General features: G+C 37.6%; 2 protein-coding genes across 2 annotated transcripts in view; both read right to left on the bottom strand.

Annotated features, from left to right (window-relative positions):
• Positions 1 to 14,339, bottom strand: part of LOC135703852 (protein Gawky-like) — a 46,437-nt gene extending 32,098 nt beyond the window's left edge. The window contains exons 1-2 of the mRNA XM_065225194.1: positions 14,299 to 14,339; positions 12,534 to 13,252 (exon numbers count right to left, since the gene is read on the bottom strand). The gene's annotated coding sequence lies outside the window, so the exon portion shown is untranslated. The remainder of the gene's footprint in view (positions 1 to 12,533; positions 13,253 to 14,298) is intronic.
• The window catches only part of Mlc-c (Myosin light chain cytoplasmic), a 379,873-nt gene that overhangs the window by 292,440 nt on the left and 68,302 nt on the right, over positions 1 to 19,131 (bottom strand). The window lies entirely within an intron of this gene.

Here is a 19,131-nt window from a genome sequence, read left to right as displayed (position 1 = left end):
ACAATTGCACTCAAAACCCTAAAACATGTTATCCATAATCTCAACTTAATACGTTCCTTATTCACTAGATTGAGCCAGCGATGCCAGATAGTTTTGCAAAATGTCTGTGAGAAAGCTAATGAATATAAGATCGGCGAAAAATCCACTCGAACCTTATTTAAAGGTAAAGCATTTGTGTGCACGAGATCTCAAAAATAAAGTTTTAAAAAAAGGTAAAGCATTTTTTGATGTCCTTGAATTTTGATTAGTTTCTCTGGAAATCTTAAAAGTACTGAGGTTATCTAAATTTCCTGTAATTTTTGAAGTCTTAATAAAGGTTTCCCAATAATTTGCAATATTTCCTACTTGTTTGAAGTTCTTCAAACTTTACTACCTCTCACCTCTTACTGATGAATGGTTGATTGGGAGTTATCTAAAAATTGAAATTTGAAATTTTCAATTTCATACTGGAGAAGGTTTTTCATTTTCAAGCACAGAAGGGTAGAGGTAAAGATTTGGCACCACAGAATAATAGTCACAGGGATCAAGTGAATCCTGCTTAAGATGCCGGATAGGAAAGATTAGTGTTTCAAGTAGGGGATAGTCGGAGTAACAGTAGTAATAGTTGTAGTAAAAGTTGGAAAGTAAACGTACAGAGGACCATGTTTTGCAATACCTTCTTAATCATGATCTTTTTGAAATGTTTGAGAATCAGTGTCAGTCAGTGCCATGGTCTTTGTCGATGTCTTTACGTTTGTCAGTTGCCATCGTCATTATAGGTGTTGTCTCAACGTATATGTTCTTGTCAATGACAGTATTGAAAGTATCCGTGGAAGTATTTTTCACTGTGTGTGGTTATGTGTGTTTTCACCAAATGATTATATTTCTTCCTCATCTCCTAGTTTTAACTGCGTTCAAGAATAATTAACTAAAAAAGAAATGTAGCAAAAGTTCATACTATAACATGTCTAACTTACTATCTACTTTTGTTGACTAATACCTAAATGTAATTTTTAATCTTTAAATTTAAGGCACCTCTTAACGGAATTCCTTTATGAAGCGCTTTGAGTGTGTAATTTTTAATTTTATGACGATAAGTTGCTCAAAATAGCAGCCTGTAATTCCGTACCATAATCCACCTCCAATTCAATGTCTTTTGTGGATTCGTAGAAGCAAAGTTGGGCTAAAAGCTAAATAGTTACCTAAATCGTTCACAACCAGAGCCGGATCACTGATGAAAACAAAAACTACAACCCTGAAAAACGTAACCTTTTCATGCTACTGATTCTGTCCAATTGTTAGGTATCCAAATTATAGTCATCCGTAAATGTATTATTGAATATATGGATGAATTATCTATTATTGAATAACTATTATTTACGATTATTACATGAAAAAAATAACAAACTACAAACTACAAACAAAACGTGACTACTAAAATCTCAAAAAGATATTCTCACAAATGTAGTTCACGCAACCAGGCCTGCTTCCACTCACTCGCCACCTTGCACATGCAGGGCTGGTAGCGCTGATGCGATATAATAGTAGTGACTTTAGAGACTAAAATTACAAAAATAGTGACCAAATAGTGAATACTAAATAAGTAACCATTTATATGGTAACTAAGAAATTCAAATACGGTTTGATATTGAAATAAACTTTTTATGTCATGGAACTTAAAATCAAATTTTATAAATTCCTCTAATTTAATTGAATATCACAACGGAATCTCCTGTGAAGACCATTTGATGTGATTTGAATAATTTACTTTTGCTTACGTTATACATGATGACTAGTAAATAGTATTTCCCATTTTGTTATGATCTTGAATTTGATTCTTCGTTCGAAATCTCTAAATATTTTATATATCAAGGTAGATAACTTTGATAATTTGCTATGACCTTTCGCAGAATTTCTTCAGAATGATCTCAAGAACTTTTTTAGAACAAACGGCAAATAAGCAAATAAGCTTTTACAAACGAGCAAAAATCAAGCTGAGAGTTGACTCGACACAAAAATTATTCTTAGAAAGAGAAAGTATAGTTTGCTATCTCTTTTTACTCTTCACCGATGGCAGACACGAAGTGACTGCTGCCAGCCGTTATGGAAGTTTCGGTTGCATTCGTGTGTAAAGCAAAAATCATGAAATTCAATCTCACCACAGATTGTTGAGATTTGCAGCTGGTGAGTTTTGTTAGCTTGATATTCCGAGCTGCGATATCACAGCTTGCAAAATCAACCGCAGTTGTTTGCTTGTTGATTTTTGTGTACGAAAATCAAGCGTGATCGTGGACGTTGGTGAGATTTGATTTTTTGATATTTTCCCAACACTTGATGAAAGTAAAGAGTTGATAGTTCCGTTATAGTGTGGCAGTGTGAAATTTTTATATAGAAAGTAGAATGCGAACAAAGGACAATTTTAAGGAAGCTATGTAAATCGTTAAATTCACGCATGAAGAAATAACACATGATTAGTTAAAGTAGATTTCGATTTTATATGTATATAAATATATATATTTTCGATTTTTTTATTGATTCTTCTAGAAACTCTCTGAAGGCTCCTTCCATAAATCTATCCTTAGAATTTCCATGCAATTAACCTCAGAAGGTTTATAAATTTCTGCTTAGAATAATCTTGGACTTCTCCCTTGCATTCAATTGGAAATTCAATTCGTATTCTCCTTAGAATCCCCATAGTATTTCCTCGGAATTTTCAAAACAACAACTCTTCTCAGAATTCCTTCGAGATTGAACCCTCAAAATTCGATTCCATTGAAATCCTTCTCGGAATTTATTTCGAACTTTCTTGGAAGTATCGTCAGAAATCACCCCAGAATTCTTTTAGAACTATCCGCAGAGACCATCTTTGGAGTTCACAGGACTTTCATGGAATTTTCATTAAGCATTAAGCAGTAAGCATGCATTAAGCAAAATTTCAGAACTAATTTAGGATTCTTATTAGAATTGGACACCGAATCCTCATCCAATCATCATAGAATTCTTCTCAGAACTCTCGTTAAAATGCACTCTCAATTACATTAGAAAATATTTCCATAATTGTTTCGGAGCTGAATTTTGCGCCTCTTATAATTTAAACAATAATCAAAAGCGACGCTCGTATGTGTTAAGCCAAGTTTTACTATATTTAGGTAAACCTGGCTTAAGATTAAAGCGGAGATGAAGAAATCGGTCCTCAGAACATTTAATTTTACATGAGACTTTCGTAGTCTGTACTTTGGTATTCTTCTCTGAAATATCTTGGTGTCATCCCTAGAATCATTTAAAATTCTCTTTTGAATCTAAATTGAAGGAATTTCCCGTAAGTTTTCCTGGTGTTCTAACGTTTTGCGGTTCACCCTGGTTAAAATTTTCAATTTTTTAACAGGTATGTATATTTTGTTAAAACTACTGTAGACTTTCTTAGTGCCAAGTACTCAATTTAAACATTTTGTGGAAATTTTTAAACTCCACTCTATTTTAGTAGTGAAAAAGGGACTTCAGTTACTATTTTTAGGGAAATAGTGACTTTAGTGACTTTTTGGTGACTGGCTTCAAAATAGTGACCAAATCACTAAAAAGTGACCTGCTACCAGCCCTGCACATGTTAAACACAAGGAGAGGCTGAAAACCCGTCAAAACCCGTCAAATCTACCTGCAGATAGTCACAATCAACAATTCTACGAATCGCGAGCGCTAACTCTGATTGAACGCTCACGAATCATAAAATCGCTGACTGTGACACTCTGAAAGCGAAATTAACAGGTTCTATGCGTCAAACACCCGCCATTCAATCTCCTCCCGTATCCAACAAGTACAAATCTCCACTGCTACATCCAACGAATCCAAAACCCCGAAAATCACTCCTCTATAGCAAGTGAGTGGAAGCAACCCTGCACGCAACCTTTCTTCATGATACATTTTTTCTACCTTTCTATTAGGCCTGTGGACATGCGTTAGCTTCGAAAATTCTAACCAAACTGAGAAAATTTTCAGATCACAAAAAATAAACTTGAAAAAAACTTTCAAAGGTGATTACAAGTAAAATAAATATTGATTATTTTACGCAAAAACGAGCAAGTAATATTAAATCACTTGTATCGTATGCTAATGCTAATTGACTGTAACAAAAACAATATGCTAAAATAAAATAAAATTTTAATAAAATTATATGCAAAATTTACTAGAAGATCATTACTTTATTGGTGAGAAGTTTCTTATAAGCCCTCCCAGTTCCTCTGTATACAGAACAAATCTGATACTATAATCAGAATTGCTCAGTCTGCATGAAGCAGCCGATTCCATCAAGGAAGTTCTATTAACAACCAAGAATTAATCGTTTGAGGCATACTGAAGCATTAAGAAGGTGATATGTGTCACTATGGACAATCATCATCGTTGCAAATATAAAGAAATTAAACATAACCCTTTGCTTCAGTACCGTCAACCTCCATGTCCATGGGGAGGGAATTTCATACTGGAGAAGGTTTTTGAATACAAAATCACACGCTAATTCAATGAATTAAAGCTGAAATTTACACAATCATGTAAATTTATAACACTTTTCGTTGAAAATTTAATTAATTTCTTATGTATTTATCGCTATAAAAATTCAATGCAAATGTATGTAGTACACAGAAAAAAATCTGAATTTTAACTATCGTGTAAAATCTTCCTTCGTTTAATTTTGAGCTATACTTGGCATAAACAACAAAATCGCTTACAAGCTTGCATACAATATTGCTAATTTATGCGATAATTTAATTTACACGAAATATCGTGTAAAATTACGCCAAATCTAGCGTTAATTTTATGTGCACTATATCTCACAGATATTTACATGAATTTTTCAAACGGTGTAGGTATTGAATACTTTCACGTACAATTTCATTTTCATTTTGCAGCGTTTGGTGGGCCAATGTGAGCGCATGTCAATCCAAAGCTGAGGATTAGGGTTCCCAACCGGTGGTCCGCGGCCGACAGGGTCGCCACGAAGTTTTTTCAGGAGGGCCGCGAGGGTCTTGGTTTGATCGGTCTAAAAAAAAATATGCCAAAAGTGACAATATCATGGCTAAAATCAAAACAGTGCTTGAATCGATTGGCTTACAGTGGGAAAAAGCAAGTGGAGTTAATACCAATGGTGCTCTAGCAATGCTTGGTAACAAACCGGGTTGCTTCCACTCACTTGCTATAAAAAAGTGATTTTCGGAATTATGAAATATCATATGCTATTTTGTACTTGTAAGTTACAAGAAGAGGTGGTAAAGTATGTGTTTGACACAAAAAACCTGTCAACATTGCTTCCACTGAGGGGGGCGACACATCTAAATCTCAATTCTAGATGCTCAACAAATCTCACACTAGCGAATCAAACTTCGAAAAATCTTTTTTGATTTCTCGCAGCTACTTGCATCGCGCATCATCTTCACTTCCAAGATGATCTTCAAGTATACAAGCAAAACTCCGAAATGTTAGTATGGAAAATGTTGCCATGTTCCATAGACTCTGAAGTATGACTGACAAAACGAGCTAAATTCGGATCTTTAACCAGTAATAATTGCTCATTTTCACTCACTAGATTATCAATGTGAGCTGTGTTTCCCTGAGCTGATACAAGAATATGCTGATGTAGTCCGCAATCCGTTTTCTTCCTCAATGGATGTGGCAGTCTTGATGAAACACAGGATGAATATTTGGATCTGAGAAATGATTCCTCAACTCGTGATTTGTTCCGTGAAAAAGATTTGAACCAGTGGTTCTGACGTGCCTTGTCGTATCCATTTGCATCTTCGTTCGTACGTAACACGCAGACAACAGTCTCCGGCCAATGAGACCACTGCCAATCGTTTCAGCAGAGTTTTTCCTTTAAGAATATGTATAACATGTTCATTCCTTTATTTAACGTCGGTCACTGTTCCGCAATCTAGTGCCAATCACCGACGGACATCGATTGCCATCCATTGACGGCAATCGAATGTGCAGGAAGGCAGCTTCCACACCTGCGTAGGATATCGCACCCATTCAACACACATGGGCCGGGACCAACGGCTTTACTTCCCTTCCGAAGGAAGACGTGGCCAGAGATTTTTATGCCTCAAAAAAATCCCACCGACCTCGGCTGGGATTGAACCCAGACCCATTGGGGTGTTAGAAAGCAGTCACGCGTACCACTACACCACCGGCGCCGGCTGTATAACATGTTGACTGAAACCATTTGGCAGCCGAGATATTCTATTTAGTCGCGGTTTTGTCAATTTTGCTCATTGTGCAATGTCGGGTTGATGTCGTTTAAATCCTGGGTTTATGTCAGGTGAACATCGGGTTGGGGTCTGATAGAAGTCAGCTTGGTTTTGGATTGGCTTAGCTTATTCGCTGGAATATCGACCAGAGCTCCGTTTGTGTGTAGGTTACACTCAATTGAATGATATCAAGTGGTTCTCAAACGAGAATGATCCATGCCTTCGTCAAATTACTAAGCAAACTGATATCACCCATTCGAAGGAGGTCTCGTTGATACCGGAAAGCTGGTTTTTTCCTTGATTTGTTTTCCGTCGATCTTGTTTTCCGTGCTGAGCACCAATACTACCGACGCCAGGGATGCAGTTCTCACACCTGGACCCTACCTATCGACCTATCAACTCATGAACCGGGGACCAACGGCTTTACTTCCCTTCCGAAGGAAGGCGTGATCAAAGATATTATGCCTCAGAACATCCCAGCGGCGCCGACTGGGATTGAACCCAGGGCTGCAGAGGGGTGACAGGTAATCACGCTTACCACTACACCACCGGCGCCATTATCGGATAGCTGTTTTTCTCATTTTCATCAAATATATTCAATTGATTTTAAGTATTGATTTTCACCGTATTTTTTTTTTAATCTGTACCCGGCTACCAAAAATTTGTATAATTGTTTTTATAATGAGCTAAGTGTGGATCTGCGTAAAGTCTTAAAAATTGGATTTCATTTATAGTTCCGCAAGAGTTTGTTTGCTTTCTAAAGCATTTATCAATTTAAAAGAACTCCGGCTAAATTTTTTGTAGTGAAGAAACAACCAAATTTCTCTAGAATTGGATGCTCTTGTGCCTCAAATTACGAAAATCTTTATCTGGTCATTTGTTTTTTAACTCCGTAACTCTTAATTAAATGTCAGTGTTTGAGCTATTATTTTCTCAAATAAGTGAAATCAGTATTTTTGCCATTAAAAACCAGTAAAACATTTTGAGAAATTTCCATCTATTGTTAGTGTTCATCTGTTTAATACATTTTCTAGCAATTTGTCACATTGCACAAAGTTTGATTAAGGAGTTTAGTAGAATTGTATAATTTTTTGTTATATGGCGTTCTTCAAATGTCAAACATCTCGTTAAATCTTCGAGTCACAAACTGGAATCAATTAGTTTGTGAGTTGCTTGTTTTCCAATATGCCAAAACAAATAATTGAATTAACCATCGTATCTGCACAGCAAAAAATATGAACTTTAACGTAAGCATAATTTAAAAACTAGCAGAATATGGGTCGTGTAATTAAGTGCTAGCGTAATTTTATTTAATATATCGCGCATATGAAGTGTATCTCACTAATCATTGCAAATTACATGACATCGTGTAAAATGCTACTACTTATATCTGAATTTTACGCTGCGCAAGTAATTCTCTGCGGCATCTGCTATAAATTTACATGACTTTCGCGTCAACTATCTGTACGTATTCAGAGTACCTGTCAGGAAGCAGAAAATTAATCTGCCATTTTTCTTGTGCGTTTTGGTTTATTTCTTGTTTTATGATCAATCAATCTTTGTTATTTCAATTCTAAAATCATGTAAATGGATGGTAATAGTAATGTTTGGATGGCAATACGTTCGTTGTTTTTTCTTGTATTCCACGGTAACAAAAACGGATTGCTTTATTTTATGCTGATCATTCTGCCCACCCGAGCACAGCTGGTAAACAAAATGAAAGCAAATCGATATTAATGTTTGCAGTTCCTATCATAATGAAAACTTATTTTGATTTCAATTGTCACGACATTAGTCTGATATCATATTGTGCTTCCATTATACAGTCAAGACTTTTTAAATGAAAGCAACTTAACTTGAAGTTCTGCTGTTAACGTCTTGTTTAAAATTTAATTTAAGCTCATTTGTCGTTTAACTAACGATTATTGTTTATTTGTTTAGTTTAACACAATTTAGAACATTCGTTACTTGCCCGGGGTGAGATTTGAGCTCAAGCCTTTCAACGTGAGAAGCATGGATGCTAACGATTTTCGCCAGGTCCGTATTCAGTTAAACATTATGAATGCCAAATCAAAAATCAAATTGATATCTTTGAGAGCAAGATTAGTTTTCCGTTTGATTCAACAGTGTAAAAGTTTGCTCTTATTTTTGCTGTTAAGTTAAGTCAATCAAAATGAGATCAACTGGAGTATTCAAAATAAGTTACATCATAACAGCAAATTTTGATTTCATTTTGATCTCCAACTTTGCTCGGGCAGCCCGCCCAGATCGATAGTTGACGTTTCTAGCTTGAAAATAGGACCGTATTATGTAGCAGTAATCACAAATGACGCTTGACTTGACTTACATAATAGTCGTAAAAAGATTCTCTACAGAAAATGTTATGCCTAGTTCTAAATATAATTTCTAATTTTGAGTGATATCGGCTTGGATTAATTCCAAAGTTAGCCAGATCTAGCAGATATCACTCAAAATTAGAAATTATATTTAGAACTAGGTAGTTCTAAATATAATTTCTAATTTTGAGTGATATCGGCTTGGATTAATTCCAAAGTTAGCCAGGTCTAGTAATATTTTTTTTATACTTAGCTAAAGCAGACCATCATGATTACCCAAGTCATAAAAAACATCCAAAATTCACAATTATGACTAAACCGTTGTCGTCAGGATAAACGGCTGTGGTGCGACTCAACTTCTGCAGATGAGTGGGGCCTGGTGTAGATCGTCTTGTAGTACAACCAAGTTCTCATAGATGTTCTGCATGGTTTGAAGGTTCTTCTTCTTTGGTTTTAGGGTGTTTAGTTTGTGATGGGCACCTCGGAACTCAGTTGCATTATTCAAGTGTAGCTGTTGAACCTTTCCTCGTCATCCAATGAAACACTACAGGGGATGCCAGGAAGGTAGCGGTGATCAGGCTGGATACCACTAATAGGCCATCAGTGTAGAATGGATGCTAATTTGCTAATGTCTTACAAGGGTCGTGGGCAACAACTCACTGAGTCTCGTCTGCCAACAGAACAAGCCATAGGCGTAGCCAGAGGGGGGGGGGGGCAGAGAGCAACTCAGCAACACAAAGGCTTTCGGTGAAATGGCGTTCGGTAAACTGGCGTTCGGCCAAATTTTCCATAGTAATTTTTTTCGCCCCTTCTTAGCTCGAAACCTGGCTACACCCTTGGAACAAGCTGAACCACGTGGATGCCAGTTTCGGTTACATGGTGCAGCTCCGGGATGGTCAGGTGCTGTTTTTTTTGGCTAGGTCCTTCATTCGGCAGTTACCAACGAATCGCAGGACGAACCAAATAATGCTTTAGATCTTGCGGAAGCTACTGAATCTGGAGCAAAGTGGGAAAATTTCGATTCTCACAACCGGTTGATGATAATTACTTTCAGTTCTGATAGCATCTAGTGTGGAGCATATTCGGATGGTACTTTTCTCCCTGCAGGAACTTTGGATCATTCTTCTTGTGTTGATTCGCCTTATATATTTGACAGAGTTTAATGAGGGTTCCGTGGATTTTTTTGATCGGTACTTCAATTAGCTTGGGACCAAAGGTCTGGTACTTCCTGAGCCTAAATATTGAGCATGTTACTTCAGGACCCCTGGTCTTAGTGTTAGTCTATGGTTATACCTTCTGTACTAACAGGGTCAATCGAAGAACGGTATAAAGCTCTTTTCTGGCGTTAATTGGGCCGCGTTATACGCTGTGGACGTCTTTTCTGGGTTGACTAGGCTCTGAAAATGGGTATTATTAATACCTTCGGTTTTTACTGACTAGATTTTACATGGAGAGATTCTCTGTTACTAGCTCCTCCAGTTTAGGCTTTGAAAAAATATTGGTGAAATTGTGATAAAGCATCTCATGTCCTGTGAATTGTTTCTCCAGGGTCGGTACCGAAACGGGCGCACTTGACTCCGGAATTGGCTTTAAAACTGAGTGGATTTCAGTTGACATCGATACCGGTTTGAACACCGAACGGGTTCTGGTTTGCATTTGATGCGACTAAAGCACTGGACGCTTTCCAGTTGACATCGGGAAAGGTTTAACCACCGGACAATGACTTAATCACTGGACATGTTCCAGCTGTCATCGAGAAAGTTTTAAACTCCGGACGGTTTTTGGCTGACATCGAGTACGGCTTGAACACCGATTGGAAAGAGCTTGAACACCAGACGGCTTTCAGCTATCATTGAAATATATTTGATCGTCTGACGATTTCCGGTTGACATCGGTGTATAATTCGAGACCAGTCCAACTGCGCTTGGCGTTAGGATTGCAAGCGGCATTTTACCAGCTGCCACAAACTTTGGCAGATTCGGCTAAATCCTCGACAATCCGGAAATCCTGTGTTCTGAACTCTGTCGATCCAAGAGGAAGATAGCCAAACTTATTTGCGTACAGAGCCAAATCATGACTTTTCGATTGCTTGTTGACATGTATGATTCTAGCAAGTGAAGTGAGAGCAATATCTAACATTTTTTGCATAATATGGAGGCATCCTTTGGTTGCTTGATGATGATCTTTTCATATGCAAACTATCTAGAATACATATGATCGAGGCAATTCCTCTATGGGGACTCTCGTCCCTACAGTTGCCATTCTTCCACCAAATCATCATCTTATATGAGTTGACTATTATTCTAATTCATTGAGTTTTTGTTTACTTCATCTGAATTTCAACTGCTACTAACTCGGGGTGAAGGTTGCTCTACTAACATGGTAGAAGTACATTCTGAACTACTGTGAATTTGACGAATTTCTTCAACTCTGTCGTTGACGTAGATTGATTGACCTGAACTACATTAAATTTATCCTCCAACAAGCCAATAGCCGATTCATAAATTTATGAGCGATGAAACGGTTTTGCCTCTATATCACCAATACTCCCAACTTCGGCCTCAGGTGTCGAAATGTCATTCACCAGAAGTACTTAATCATTCCTTAAATAGGACTTTCGCACATGACCATCTTTCGATAACAAACGGTCAAACTTTATTTCAATTCGCCATGTTATTGAAGCGGGCTTGATGCATGTGGCGACACTTTTCTTTGATTAAAGCTAGTTAAAATTGAACAATATGACTGTCGGGACTGGCGATTTTTTGCATCCAGTGGAAACCATTTTGAATTAGATTCTGTTTGATCCTGGCTTTTGACGCAATCTACACGACCGTTTTGTTTGCTCCCATCTTAGTGTTCTTTGCCTTATCTCCACATTTATCAACCACCACCAATTTCAAACTAAATAGATTTTTATAACTGGACCGGGAATCTAACCCACCGCTTCCGGCTTAATACTGCTTTTTTTCAAAGCATTTGTAATACAATTTCCATACAATTTCCGACGAGTTTTTGTACATTTATAACACGAAATAATGTAAGGTAAAGTATCTGCAGACATTGGTAATCCTTGCACTGATGGTGGGTTCGATTCACATCACATGACATTTATAACTCCAAATAATATCTTAAAGGGTTTTTGTGTTAACCATTTTTTTAGTACGTTTTCAACACTTTATTTCTGGTTCTCTTTACAGCATTCTATTTCTGGCGAGTTCATAGCACTCATGGTTTTGGTGCGTTACTAAAACTGAATTTGATGATGAAAGAGTTGTGCGTTCACGGGGGTAATTTTTATATTTTTTTCTCCAAAGCACTAACTTTTAATTACGCTGCATTGACAGAACTCTTTTCCATTATTTTTTATATGTCCACAGCACCGATGTATTCCGGGGTTTAGCTCTTACCTCTCTCTGAATTTGATACACGTGTAAGCATTGACCTAAGGTCAGCATTTTGCCAAGGTTTTGTTTTGAGTGTCAGAGTTTGTTTTCAGATGTTAGCACGTTGAATTTCATTGCAAGTATTCTATGTCCCTGTTTCATCAAGATGCACGTCCTCAATATGGGATGCTTCACTTCCGTTGATTAGCTTTGAAAACCAGATTATTATGTATGTACTAGGTATAATTCAATTGTACCAATATACTGATCTTTTTTTTTTTATTGGAGTGAATTAATATATCATGACAATGATATCTTTTATTTACGATTAACTTGAATTCTCTTCATTTTTTTCTCTTGGTGCTCCCGGAATGTACAGTAATGTTTTCCTGTTGTCGGTATCAAAATATAAAGCAGTAATCAAAATTCGCACAAAGCAATAGTGTGCGTGTGTTAGAGTGTCTATACGAATGGACTGTTACCACTCACACTCACATAAGCACGCAAGTAGTAGTACTGAAACCATTTTCTGCTAGCTCTGCCCATTTGAAAAAGAAAAAAAAAAGAATTACACGCAGCCGAAAACGACCTCTTACCTCCTTCTAACCGAGATCCTATGGGACGTGTCCAGTCCTATCCGGAACGGGACAAGCAAACTCAAATTTTATCGAAGACCAAGATGTGGTTCCTAATACTAGCGCTCTGCCCTCCAATCCGTTGACGACGGTTTACTGTTGTCCAATAAGTGGCAAAAAGCTGCTGCCAAGGTGGTTAACTGGTTGAGACTCTCGCGTAGAGTGCCACGAAAAACTGCTTTTCCCTGGCGGAAACCAGTACGGAACCAGACACACTTTGCACTTTTTTTTCTCTCACTAGTGGTAGCTTAGCCAGAATTTAATCTGAAACGCATTTTGCAACGCTTTTTGATTTTTTGCTCAACGCGAAAACCTGATTTTCGCCTTGGAAGCAAAACTGGTTCGATTCACTCACTTCTGTTGACCACCATTACTATTTTATCACAAATCAAAGGACATCTCGTTTTTTTCTTTCTTCGACACGCAGCAGAACCAGAAAATTTTCGCTTCGTCCAGCAAACTTTCTTTTGCACATAAAACTTTTTGCACACTCCGCGCACTCAATTCTCGAACGAGTTCCGATCGGACTGGATCTTCGATTGTTGCGTCGAATATTTTTTCCCGTTGGAATCCCCAAATTCAGCTTAAAATCACTTTTTCACTTGTCCCGAAGCTGGAAATGCAGTGCAGAACCGCGTATAAGAATCTCGCTCGACTGACGACGACTACAATTTTTCCACCTGCAAGAGTAGCCAGTTCATGAGCTATTTCACGCACACACAGGAGCACTGCCTCGAACCTCGTCGTGGCTTTCACATTGTGCGGTAGTTGCTCCATACGGGCTGGGTGGACTTGCAAATAACGCCAAGTCCGATTAGAATTAAAACCGATCAGAAAGATTTTTATCGAGAAGATAAACGTTTTTTTCTGAGTTCAAAATTGTGAAAAACATAAAAATAAATCCCGAAAATGTTGCCTTATTACCTATACACTCAAAAATAATAAGATAAGGGAATTTTCTTCGTAAGCTTTGACTAAGTTTTACTTATACAGTGGACCTCCGGTAATCTGGTCGTTTTTAATCTGAACACTTTTCAGTTTGAACTCCGCTAATCTGCATGCCGTGCAAATTAAAAAATTCTCAAACGTCTTTTAGCACATGGAATGGAAAAAAAAAGTTGGAAGGGTTGTATACTAGATACGACCGCAGGGTTGGCGTTGGATAACGTCTGTTATGTGTTGTACTTAATTGTGTATATTATATTTTAGGAATATTCCTTAATAACTCTTTTGCGAAAGTTTGGTGGCCCTGAAAAGGGCCGTTTTGTTGGGCTGATGTTGTTGACAATGATGGAACGGGCGACCTTGTTGGACGCTTATATAGTAGAACAGAAAATATCAGAGATGTCAGATACTCGCATCTGATGTCTCGGTTGGAGAAAGTATAAGAATATAAAAAAATCAATCGATTTTCACCGTCTTTAGACAATGGTTTACTTTTAACCATTTTTCAATATTTTACAGAATGAAATCAATAGTTTTGAAACAATCAGCAAATTGCTAGAAATATTTCCAATCGATTGATGCCATTATCTCGTAAATCTATCGAGAGACGGTTGAGTTATTATCGTTCAAAATCTGTTAATTTTCCGTAACGCATCCAAAATTACTGTTTTCAATTTTGTACCCCCGTGTGTTGCCGAAAGACGTTATCCAACGTCAAAAAACAAAATGGAACGAAGCGTAACGGAACGCAGAATCAAAACAAAACAGCAAATAAGGCTACCAGAAACTCGCTTTTCTGATTTAAAAAACGAATTTAAACTGCTGAAAATCAACAAAATTTTGCTGACTTTGGGCTTTATGAAAATCTAGATCAGCAAATTATCCAGCAAAATAAAGATGCTGAAACATTCAGCAAATAAAACTATAGAGCTTTTTGACGTTTAATCGGCGCATACTACTGCATCATTTAAAGCGAACGAGTGCGAGCAAGAGGGAAACAGATTAGTGGGAAAACAAACCGTCCATTCATCCATGTGTGCTAGATACAGAAAGATGATTAAACGTCAAAAAGGTCAATACATCTATTGATCTTGTGACCATGGTGGGTATATAAATGGTGATATAGCTTTGTCACTATTTAGACTTTTCTGACGTTTGTGAAATGCACAAGTATCCTACCTCCTCGCCTGTAGACTTCTCTGACGTTTGTGAATTGCACAAGTATTAGTGCAGAACTTTGGGTAAATTATAAGTATAAGTGCAAGAAAACCTTTGAATTAACCCAAAGTACTGCACTAATACTTGTGCAATTCACAAACGTCAGAGAAGTCTATAGGCGAGGAGGTCACGGGTCTGGGGGGGGGGGGGGGGGGAGTGCAGTTTTAAGCAAATTGTAAACAAACTTGGTCGCTGTCCCATATAAAAATCCAACATGGCTGAATCATGAATTTGACACATTAGAACACCTATATGTAATCACCTTGCTTGTGACTGTCCCTCATCCCTTTTCCTCCTCCTAGGAACAGAGGAAAATGAAATGACAGGTACTAACTACGACTCAAAAATATTACAAAACGAATATAAATTCGACAGTGAGCATGATAAGGGCGATTCATCGATTTTCTCTTTGCATTGCTACAGCTAAGCGAACAATTTTCTAGAATTTGTTCAATGCAGAGTAGTAACAGGTTGTATTGGTTATCAAAAGCAACAGCAAACGCACCGATAAACGTTCAATCTAGCGAGTTATTAACGAAAGAGACAATCGACGAAGAGAATCGATCATCGCGTATAGGCCCTTATGCACGAGGGGCAAATCAATATGTGGTGTGCTGAATCAAAAATACGTTTTCTTAAAAAATACTTAAAAATCTGTTAATACTCGAAAAGTTGCCAATGCATTATCAAATATACATATTACATCAATACACATGAAATGCATTAAAATGCAGTATACAATTTCAATTCAATTTAAATTCCCAAAAATACCTTATTTTAGGCAAATACGCCACTAATATGTCAATGCATCAATAAATCAGTAATGCTTTCCTACATAAACAATAACCATAAGAAGCGCCTAACCACCAATTCGGGATATCATCCCAACTTTATGTGGGATAGTCGTACCATCTATGATATCGTTAGAGTATGGTACCTGTTTATTAGGGTTTGTAATACGTCAGTCGAGACTTCAATACACGCCAATACGCTTTGAACCTCCAGGATTTTCATGCGAGCTTTTAAAGTGAATGGAACACCCGCATAGGTGATTTTAGCAGGCATTGGTCCGATGGGAGGACTAAGCTGCTTGCTCGGGTCGATGAGTCGCTCATCTGATCTTCGTGTATTTCTAGCCGCAATTCCAACAAGCGCTGTCCATGTTTTCTAATGCCCTGCAATAGGGACAGCTGGGACCGTTCGTATCGCAATTTCAGCCTCGATTTCAGCTGAACACGGAAGCCGTGGAAGCAGTCAACAGTGGCGATTTGGAACAGTTCATCAAAGCTTTGGAGAATGCCCACAAAACTAACACCGATGCGGACAAGAGCATATCGTCATCCTCGGAGCGCGCCGAAACCGCTAGCAAGGAAGGGAATGCCCGTGGTGGTAACTAAAACCGATGAAAAAGGATGATGATCAAATGACAGGATAGCCCTAATAAACGGGTACCATACACTAACGATATCATAGATGCTGCGAGCATACCACTTAAAGTTGGGATGATATCCCGAATTGGTGGTTAGGCGCTTCTTATGGTTATTTTTTATGCGGGAGATTCGAACAAACCGTTTTCCGAGGAGTTCCATTTTTTTGTGTGTGTACACTTGATAATCTGGTACGAAAGATTTTACTCCTGATTTTACTCTATGCTACTAATAAACCATAATCAGAACCGTAGGGGAACTATCCGTACCTACCGGAATGAGGCAGACAGAGAAGTAAAAATTTGCTAAGAAATAAGTAGGGATATTTTTTTTCGAAGAACGTCGTAAATTTGAATATTCATGCTAGGTGGTGTCAATCGGAAATAGGAGCAATCTTTGAATGAAAATGCAGTAGGCAGAACAGCAAACCGCAACATCACAAAGAAAGAATTACTATTACTAATTTTATTATTGAGCAACGATTCTAAAGCGAAAATTCCCGTTCAAACACTGCGGAATCCGAGGTTATGAGTTCTTTGTTTGCAACTGCGAAAGAAAGCGATTATTAGGAATCGTTCGAGAAAACTGAAGATATGAGTGGACCAATTTTCAGTAGTAGCAGTGCCCTTGGGGTACTTCCGGGGGAAACCAGAGGGGAAACCATCATCTGGTTAAAGGAATGATGAACCTTGGCAACAAAATGGTACATCCGGATAAGGCTTGTACGTGAACCAGGCGACCAATGGATTGATTCATTTCTGCTGGAAGGATCGTACGATTGGCAATGTTGAGGATGATTTTATCGTATTTCCGGATGATTGCGAGTTCAAGAAGATTGAGAACGTCAAGACTGGGCGGGTTTTCTTGTTGAAGTTCAAGAGTTCCAGTCGTAGGTTATTCTTCTGGATGCAGGAACCGAAGGCTGACAAGGATGATGAGTGGTGCCGTCGAATTAATGAGGTGATCAACAATCCTCCTTCATCGAATAGCTTGGGAGGTAGTTCAGGACGTGGAGGAAATCTTCGATTAAATTTCGATCATTACACGTTTAGTGCATATTCTACAAATAAATAATCGCGATTACGTAAAATACTAATTATTACACAAAATGACATTAATGCATTTCAAATCATCAATACGCGTCAATACGATTCCCCAATACGTTTGGATGAAACGAAAATACATGAGTGGTCTGCCCCTCGCTTATGCATGCTCACTGTCGAATTAAATTTTAAGCATTTTATGGTTTTCCAAAATGTATACATTGGATCGATTAAAATTTTTGTCAAAATTATACTAAGTTTGGAATAACAGAGTGGAATTCAATCAGTGTTTACTAAAATGATAGAAAAAATAACATCTGGATTCTCTTCGGAGCTTCGTTCTGGTGAAGAGCTTCGTTCTGGTGAAGAGCTTCGTCCCGGCGGATTTCTACAGCGCCTGTGATCTACTGGGCTAGACTGCGTGAGCACGAGTTCATCCTAATGAACATCGAAATTGTAAGTATTTTTTTTTTAATAATATTCATAAAAAATAAAATAATTAAAAAACCTTCCTGAGACAAACTTAATTTTTTTTTAAACAATAATATTTACCATAAATAAAATAAAGAAGCGAAAATTAAATTCTCTCGAATAAACAGTATCTATGCATCGTAAATATATTACGATTTTATACTATGGCACGCATAAACCATTTTTATACACGAAACGAAAATCAATTATTTTATTCAAGTGTTTCACTTATACATTTTTGCCAAAACATCATCCTTATACATTTCGTAAGACAAACCTCGAGACAAACCACATAGGTTCTATAAGAATGCATAAAAGCTGAGTGGTGCGAAGTGAAATTTTCTTCATGTTGGTAGTGTTGAAATAAACGTTTCATCACCGTCGGTTGGTAGAGAGAAGTGTCAAACGGCTTTTTGTGCAGAGCCGATTCGTGACTTTGTGATTGATTGTTAACATTGTTCATAGCTGGAGTTTTTACGGAGTGGAATAAAATTCAGAATGAAGTGTTTTGCTCACTTTTGCAATTATAAAGATGGACACGACGAAAAGCGAAGCCTATTCAGTGGAAGTGCTGTCGAAATTCCCTGGGACCTCCAATGGCAACGATTTGACTTCTCTCCAAATCGTGTGAAACTCGAACATGAAAACTCTACAGAACCCCCGTAGAACCTCGCTGGCAGCAACTAAAATATCCACTGAAACCTCTTCTGTCGCGGGAAAAATCTGTTGAAATTTCCTGGAACTTTTGTACTATCATCACAAATCTCCTTAGAACGTTCTCCGAAGTCACAGTCGTTCCTGAGCGAAAAAAAATCGGAGGGTTTTTTTTCAGCGCAGGAGTCTACTTTGGTCCAAAATACGCAATAATACTGTTATTTTTAATTGTTTGAGTCGTTTCGAATCACGTTTTTAAAAAGATCAAAAACATTACTGAAAAATATTTATTTTTTTATTTTGGACGATAACAATACTTCTATCTATTTCAACGAACCACAATGATAAAAAAGTGGTTCGATTTGACAGCTCGAAAGTGGTTCGATTTTGAGGTCCGTCTTCGCACCACTCAGCATAAAAGGTATGTGTGACCCCTTATACATTTCATTTGACACAAGATCTTCATTAACTTTTTGCAAGGCACCTGCTTATTAGTTGACTTATACATTTTATGAATAATAAGCAATAGAAATTTGCCAAAAGGTATTGCTGATTGCATCTGAAACTGGACTGTCCCAAAAATGCAAAAAGTGTGATAAAAGTGCACGTTTCCGTCAAATCGTTTTGTCATTCGTAAGAAACCGACGATCCAAGTCATTGTTTACGTTTCGAGTTAGACCCTTCTGACATGTTTCCCCTGAATAGGACGACGGTGCAGCTCCCTATGTAAACAAGGAAAAAAGAATACGCTGAAAATTGTTTACCCAGAATATGATTACTGAAATAAACGAGCTTTTGAAT

This window comes from Ochlerotatus camptorhynchus, unplaced genomic scaffold (genome assembly GCF_037179485.1).
Source record: "Ochlerotatus camptorhynchus isolate MF236.1 unplaced genomic scaffold, CSIRO-AGI_Acam_v1.1 ptg000222l, whole genome shotgun sequence".
NCBI classification, from domain to species: domain Eukaryota; kingdom Metazoa; phylum Arthropoda; class Insecta; order Diptera; family Culicidae; genus Ochlerotatus; species Ochlerotatus camptorhynchus.
This window is presented reverse-complemented; position numbering and strand designations above follow the sequence as displayed.